Here is a 6683-nt window from a genome sequence, read left to right on the forward strand (position 1 = left end):
CTTCCGTATGGCCTCCTGGCTGCGAGATGTTTTTTTTTTCCGACCACTGTTTCCGGCATTTTGGTTACTAATGGACCCTTCTGCCAAAAACTTCTCAGTCAGACGTTATATGGTCTTTATCGTTGGAGCTTCTCGGACCTTAAAATGTCTGCGATACTGCCTTTGCGTTAAAACGGCTGATCCGTGTCTGAGATAAAATTCGACTATTTTGGTTTTTTGTTCAGCATTAAACGGCCTCATAGCTGACAGAGCGCTCGTGCCATACAACATAATTTCCATGAACCTCGCTTTCGATTGACATTAAAATTTCACATGTCGCGCGCACATTTTTCTTTGTACTTCTAATTTAAATATGGTACTTTTTTCTGGGACACCCGGTACCACATGGCAAATAGGTATGTACAAAACGCAACTACATTTTGACTTGAGATGATGCATTGTTACTCATTCTTTTTTTTTTAACCATGGGTCTCTGGATAACAAATCACACTTACATGACTGTCACAGGTGAACCGAAGAGGTGATGCATCGCTTGTGTAGTGCAGGAGCGCAGACACTGCACCTGCAACTGTCGACGAGGACATAGGTATGACAGGCTTAGAGCTCCGAAAACACTAAAAGGTAAAATTTCTGCTTTTGACATCATTTGAATTAGAGGACCAATTAGCAGTTGACGCACCATTGTTTTTATGCAGTTGGCCCTCGCTCACTGACCATTGTCAAAGTTGTTTAGGACGTAGGCGGCGGAAAGGGGAGGGCACCGGGGCTCCGTGCCCCCTTTGATTTTGGCATTTTAACCCGCGCGGGCTGGGGGGGGGGGGTAAATTTTACCCCCCTCGCGAATTTTTGCAATATCTCAAAAACGGCGGAGCGCAGCGCCGCCAAACTTTCAGTACCTTTTCTTACATCAATTTGACACGTTCCCTGAAAATTTGAGCGAAATCCGTCGGAAAATTTTTGAGAAATTGACGTTTTAGTGACGTCATGTTCGCCATTTTCGCCTGAAAAACGGCAAAAGTTCAAACGCCGCTAGCATCTTCATTTTTAAAGGAATCAAGACGTAACAAAAAAGGATATACGTAATTCTACTTTGTCTATCAAACGGCTATCTTGGTTTTTTGAAAATTTTGGATTTTGGCCCAAATTTTTTCAAAAAACTGACTTTTTTGGCAAAATAGCTATAAAATCCAAAATTTTGAGTGTATCGAAAAAACCGGAATATATGTCAGAGAACTGGTCTATGTGCACCTACAAACCAAGTTTTAGAAGAATCGGTTCAAAAATGTGGGAGTTATTCAAAATTGTATGACGTCACGACACACAAAAATTTTGAAAAATGACTTTTTTGGAAGTTCTAGACCTCGTAAGGAAACAAATATAGCACCATTCGATTCGCCGTGAAAAACTGCATCAGATAGACACCTTTTTAGGCCTTAACAACCAACTTCAAAATTTGACCTCACTTGACCTGACCTTGACCTGACCTCGACCTGAAATTCATCCAGAGGTGGTCCATATCACTTATTGAGTGTGCCTATTGAATTCTATGAGTAAAATGACCCATAAAACATGTGTCGCACATGCCCTTTTCTATATTTTGTTTTTGGTGACCTGACCTGACCTGACCTGACCTTGACCTTGACCTCTGAATGATATTGTATGCAACGAATATTGTCTTGGTAGCCTAAGAACACGTTTTGGGCGATCAGTCTCAGTCCATGACTCCATTCTTCGGCAACTACGGTGCAAGGCTGATACTGTAGGAACTTGCAATTTGTACCCTTGACCTGACCTTGACCTTGACCTCAAACTTAAAATTAAGTACATGTTTTTAGTTGTTCGTGATGAGATCTTTCGATTGGCGTTTGAATTTTCCAAATCGGACCATTAGTTCGGGAGATAACAGGGGGGGGGGTAAAATTTACCCCCCCCCCCCAGCCCCGCGCGTTCGGCTGGAGACCCCAGCCCCGCGCGGGTTAACATTAGCCCTATGGGCGTTGCATGGAAAGAATGGGACCAAAAGTCGGCAGTGCCCCCCCCCCCCTTAACCCGCGCACCGACGGGGGTCTGCGCCAACTTAGTACCGACGGGGGGGGGCGGATGACCGCCCCCCCCTGAGATCTCGAGAACGAAGCAAGATAGCGACAAGCGGTAAACGGCATCGGATACGCACGGACAAGGTCTACAATTTTTACAAAGGTCATTTTCAGGTCAGGTCAAAGATGACGTCACAGGGGTCGAAAAAGTCAAAATGGCGGCGCTAGATATGGAGAGGGTTTTTCTCGAATAACTTTCGAAGTAGTCAAGATAGGAACAAACTAAGGGCATCATCGTGATCCTCTCGTCAATCCGCATCGAATGATATATATGTTGACCTCGAAAGGTCAAGGTCAAAGGTTGACCTCAGGTCACGTGACCTCGAGGTCATCATGTATATCATTCGATGCGTCTTGACGAGCTGAACACAATGAGACCATCCGCGCGGCTGTATCTTGTTCCTGTAAGGAGTTATTGGCAAAAAACCTTTGGTGACCTTTGATGACGTCACATGACCTTACAGCTGCCCAACAGCAAAACAGACCTCAAGGTAGTGAAGGTTGATCGTATGTGAAGTCATGTATGGTATATGGGGCCATTCCGACCCGTTTTAGTGGTAAAAACAGGGAGTTGATTTTTCCCCCATTGACTTATAATGGGGAGGTCGCGAAATTGACCTGACCTTAGGTCACCGACATCAAAATTCCGAGATATACAAATTGTAGCTACTAATGACCTAATAACATCCTGCGACTTTCAAAGGCCTCCGACATCTACTGTAGCTCTGGCACGGTGACAAAGTTGCAAAAAAGTGACTTGAGGTTGGGTCATTCAAAGTGACCTGGTGACCTGACCTTAAAAGTTAGGAGGTTCAAACTTGCACACCATGTGTAAAATTGATGAGAGAATAGTCATACCAAATTTCGCGGCGCTACGCGCCGCGGTTTTCCCGCTATCCGCGAAAAACCTCAGGGGGGGCGGATATCCGCCCCCCCCGTCGGTGCGCGGGTTAATTGAAGGTGTTCCGCCGCTACTGGTTACGAGCGAGCGAGCGCAGCGAGCGAAGTGAGTCTTTTCAATATAACGGAAAAATCTCAGTATGAGCGGCCCGGCCCGGCCCGGCCCGGCCCGGCCTGTAACGCTTTTGAGAGGCTTATATCTCAGCAACGGCTGGACCGATTGGCCTGCGGTCTTTTTTGCTGGGTAGCCCCATCCCTTCTACCCCGTAATTGACTACTTTTGATACATCTCAGTGACTGTCGTGGCACGTGCCACGTGAAAAGTCAAGGGTGTTCAAGCTGTTTTGCAAAAGTAGTGATTTTGAGAGGCTCATATCTCAGCAGCCGCTAGGGCGATTGTCTTGCGGTAATTTTTTTAGGGTAGCTACATCCCTTCTACCAAAAATAGGATACAACAACAACAACAACAACAAAACACATTTATTAGACATAAAATGGAAATAAGCAAATAGTCCAGGTGGTGGTGCAAAAGCTGATGCTTAAATCGAGGCACCACCACCTGGTAACGTAAACAGAATAAATGAATATGGTACAATCCAGGGCCGCGGAGAGTCAGGTCGGCTGCCGCGACAGTTTGCATTGATAAGCGGTGATAGCGGGCCGGCGCCAGTCCACCGAGACGGGGCTATATCAGTCTGGAGGTGTTTTTGAGGAAGGATTGAAAGGCAAGGAGAACCTGAGGTGCGTTTTGCTTTGTCGTGTTGTGTCCGTGTAGAAGTGTGTCTAATTTCATGGTGTCTGATTGGTTGTTGAAATCAATGTTGAGGTGTGTGGATACTTGTGCAAATAGTGTGGACCTCGTCAGTGCGTAGTGTGGGCAGTGAAGGATGAAGTGTTTTGTGTTTTCTTGTGTGTAGCCACAGGCGCACTCGGGGCTTGTTACTTTTTGTATAGAGTACTGGTGTGCGTTTAACTTGGACATCCCCAGTCTGATTTGTGTGTGCAAAGTGTTCCCAACCTTAGTTCCTAGTGCGTTGTAGTGTGGGGGCTGTGGTGTGCCGAGTAGTTGTTTAATGCTTTGTTTGAATTTTTTCATCTCTTGGCAGTTTCGTATGTGCGTAGGCAATTGGTTCCAGTGCAGGGATGTTTTGGGAATTAAGGATCTCTGGTAGCAGGATTTTGTAGTTCGCGGGACTGTGTGGTGGTTTTGATTTCTGAGATTTCGTCCTGCCGTGCGCCCTCTCTCCTCTGGGATCATGTTTGTAATGTAGTTTGGTATGCGAGGTGTATTGTCTGTGATCTTTTTGTATAGAAAAAGCCTGTGGATTTTTCGTCTCGTCTTCAAACTGTCCCAACCGAGTTCGTCTCTAAGTTTGTCTGTGGATGTCCGATGTAGTGTGTTCGTCACGAGTCTAGCGGATCTGTTTTGTAGTCTTTCCAGTCTTAATTCGTCGTGTGCAGTGATGTGTCCGTCGTAAATGCAGTCACAATAGTCGAAGTATGGTCGCACGTAGGTCTTGTATATGGTGTTTAGTGTCTGTCGTGGAAGGAATTTCGCAATTGGGTAGAGGGGGCTGAGGGCGATGTTTATTTTTTGAATGATTGTGGTAACGTGGGTCTTGAAACGCAGGTCTTCTGATAGGGTTAATCCCAGATGCTTATGAGTGTCCGTTTTTGATATTAGTTGCCCATTGAATTGAAGTTGAGGTGAAGTATAGTTATTTCTTGTGCTGAATGTCTGAGTTATGGTTTTTGATGAACTAAAAGTAATGGCCCATTGCTGTGCGTACTGCTCAATTGTGTTAAGGTCTTCTTGAAGTGAAAGTTGTGCTTGTGTCATGTTGTCGGTTGTGTATGATGCGTATAATGATATGTCGTCAGCGTAAAATAGGGCGGTGTTTTTCAGTTGTCCAGGGAGTCCGTCAAGGTACAGGAGGGCAAGAAGTGGACCTAAAATTGAGCCTTGCGGGCATCCGGAGTTTAAAGTCATTGTCGTTGAGTATGAGTTCCCTATTCTTACTTTCTGTCTTCGGTCAGTTAGGTATGATTTCAGCCAGTCGAGAAGAGAGCCAGTGATAGAGAAGTTGTTTTCGCACTTGAACAGGAGACCTTTATGCCAAATCTTGTCGAAATATTTTGTCACGTCTAAGTAAACAGCAGTAAAGTCTTGTCCTTTGTCCAGTGATTTGTAGAGGCTGTCAGTCATGTAGGCTAGTTGTAGTTGCGTGCTGTGGTGAGGCCTGTACCCGCTTTGCTTGTCAGAAAGAAGCGAATTTTCAATGAGGTGGTCGTAAATATGTTTGAATATGATTTTTTCTAAAATTTTAGAGCAGCAACATAGAAGGCTAATGGGTCTGTAATTCTGTGGGTCAGCTGCCGATCCTTTACGTTTGAAAATTGGTGTGACATTGGCTTCCTTCCAAAGATTAGGAAATTTTGAAGTTCTGAGAGACATATTAAATAATTTTGCTAATGGTTCTGCTATGAGAATTGCTATCATTTTTAATATTTTCGTGGGGAGTTGATCAGGGCCAGTAGATTTGTGTGGGTCGAGAGAATTTAATGCTGACAGTACCTCTTGTTCGGTTACGGTTATTTCGTTTAGTTCGGGTACAGGCCTGGTTCTCGCGTTTGGAGGTGGAAGCGTAGGTGTGTTGTGTAGTTGTGTCTGTGCGACAAAGTGTCTATTAAGGATGGTGGCTTTTTCGCCATCATCTGTCGCTACTTGTCCATTGTGTGTCTCTAGTGGAGGTATTTGTGTGCATGGCCTTGGTCGAATAGCTTGTTTAAGAATTTTGTGGTACTGGTGTGGATTGTGTTTTTGTGTGAGGAGCTGATTCACTTGTCGTTTGGTGTGTATGTCTTTGCAGTCTTTGTTCAGTCTTTGTTCATACTCTCGATGCATGTTGGTCACCCCCAGTGCACGTGCAAAATACAACAATAAGAGGTGTCAAATTTGTTCCCATTTTAATAACTCGGTAATTACTTGGGCGATTTCGCTGAAACTTGGCATGCAGGTAGGCACCCACCAGGCAATGCATTCCCATGTGTTGCGGTTAGGGTGCTACTGCACGTGCGCACGTGCAGGGGGCGTTTCCAGATCTCGAGAACGGCTGGGCCGATTGTGCTCAAATTTGGTACACGGCTGGGGACCGGTTAGTAGGGCGCCGTGCAAAAGTCAGTTTGGACCCCGTTTGCACGTGCGCACGTGCAGAATGCCGCTTCCAGATCTCAGGAATGGCTGGGCCGATTGCGTTCAAATTTGGCACACCGCTAGCGACCGTTTAGAAGGGTGCTTTGCACAAGCCCCGTTGAAAGTACCCTCTCGCCCTTCCGCACGTGCAGGGCTCACTATCTCGCTCGCTCGTTCTTCGCCCAAAAGGCGTTTTACTGGTTTAGAATTGGAAGATTTAAATGGCTTTATCCTAACAGCATGAGAATATGACACTTGGCTAAAACTATATCGTCGAAGTTTCCAGGAGGGAAAAAAGGATTACGAGTGACTCATACCTCGCTTATCTCATTAGTAATGGAGAGCACCATAGCTCGTTCTATGGGGGATCTTAGAAAGTTCTGATAGGGGGACGAGATGATTGAATTCTAGCTAATTTGGCTCAGAGGGGCTCAAGTCTGAATGCGTTTCACCCTCAAAGGACTAAATGTGTCTCCCCTTTGTGGGTGCAACAA

The sequence above is a fragment of the Amphibalanus amphitrite genome, unplaced genomic scaffold (genome assembly GCF_019059575.1).
Source record: "Amphibalanus amphitrite isolate SeventyFive unplaced genomic scaffold, NRLGWU_Aamphi_draft 000897F_arrow, whole genome shotgun sequence".
NCBI lineage: Eukaryota > Metazoa > Arthropoda > Thecostraca > Balanomorpha > Balanidae > Amphibalanus > Amphibalanus amphitrite.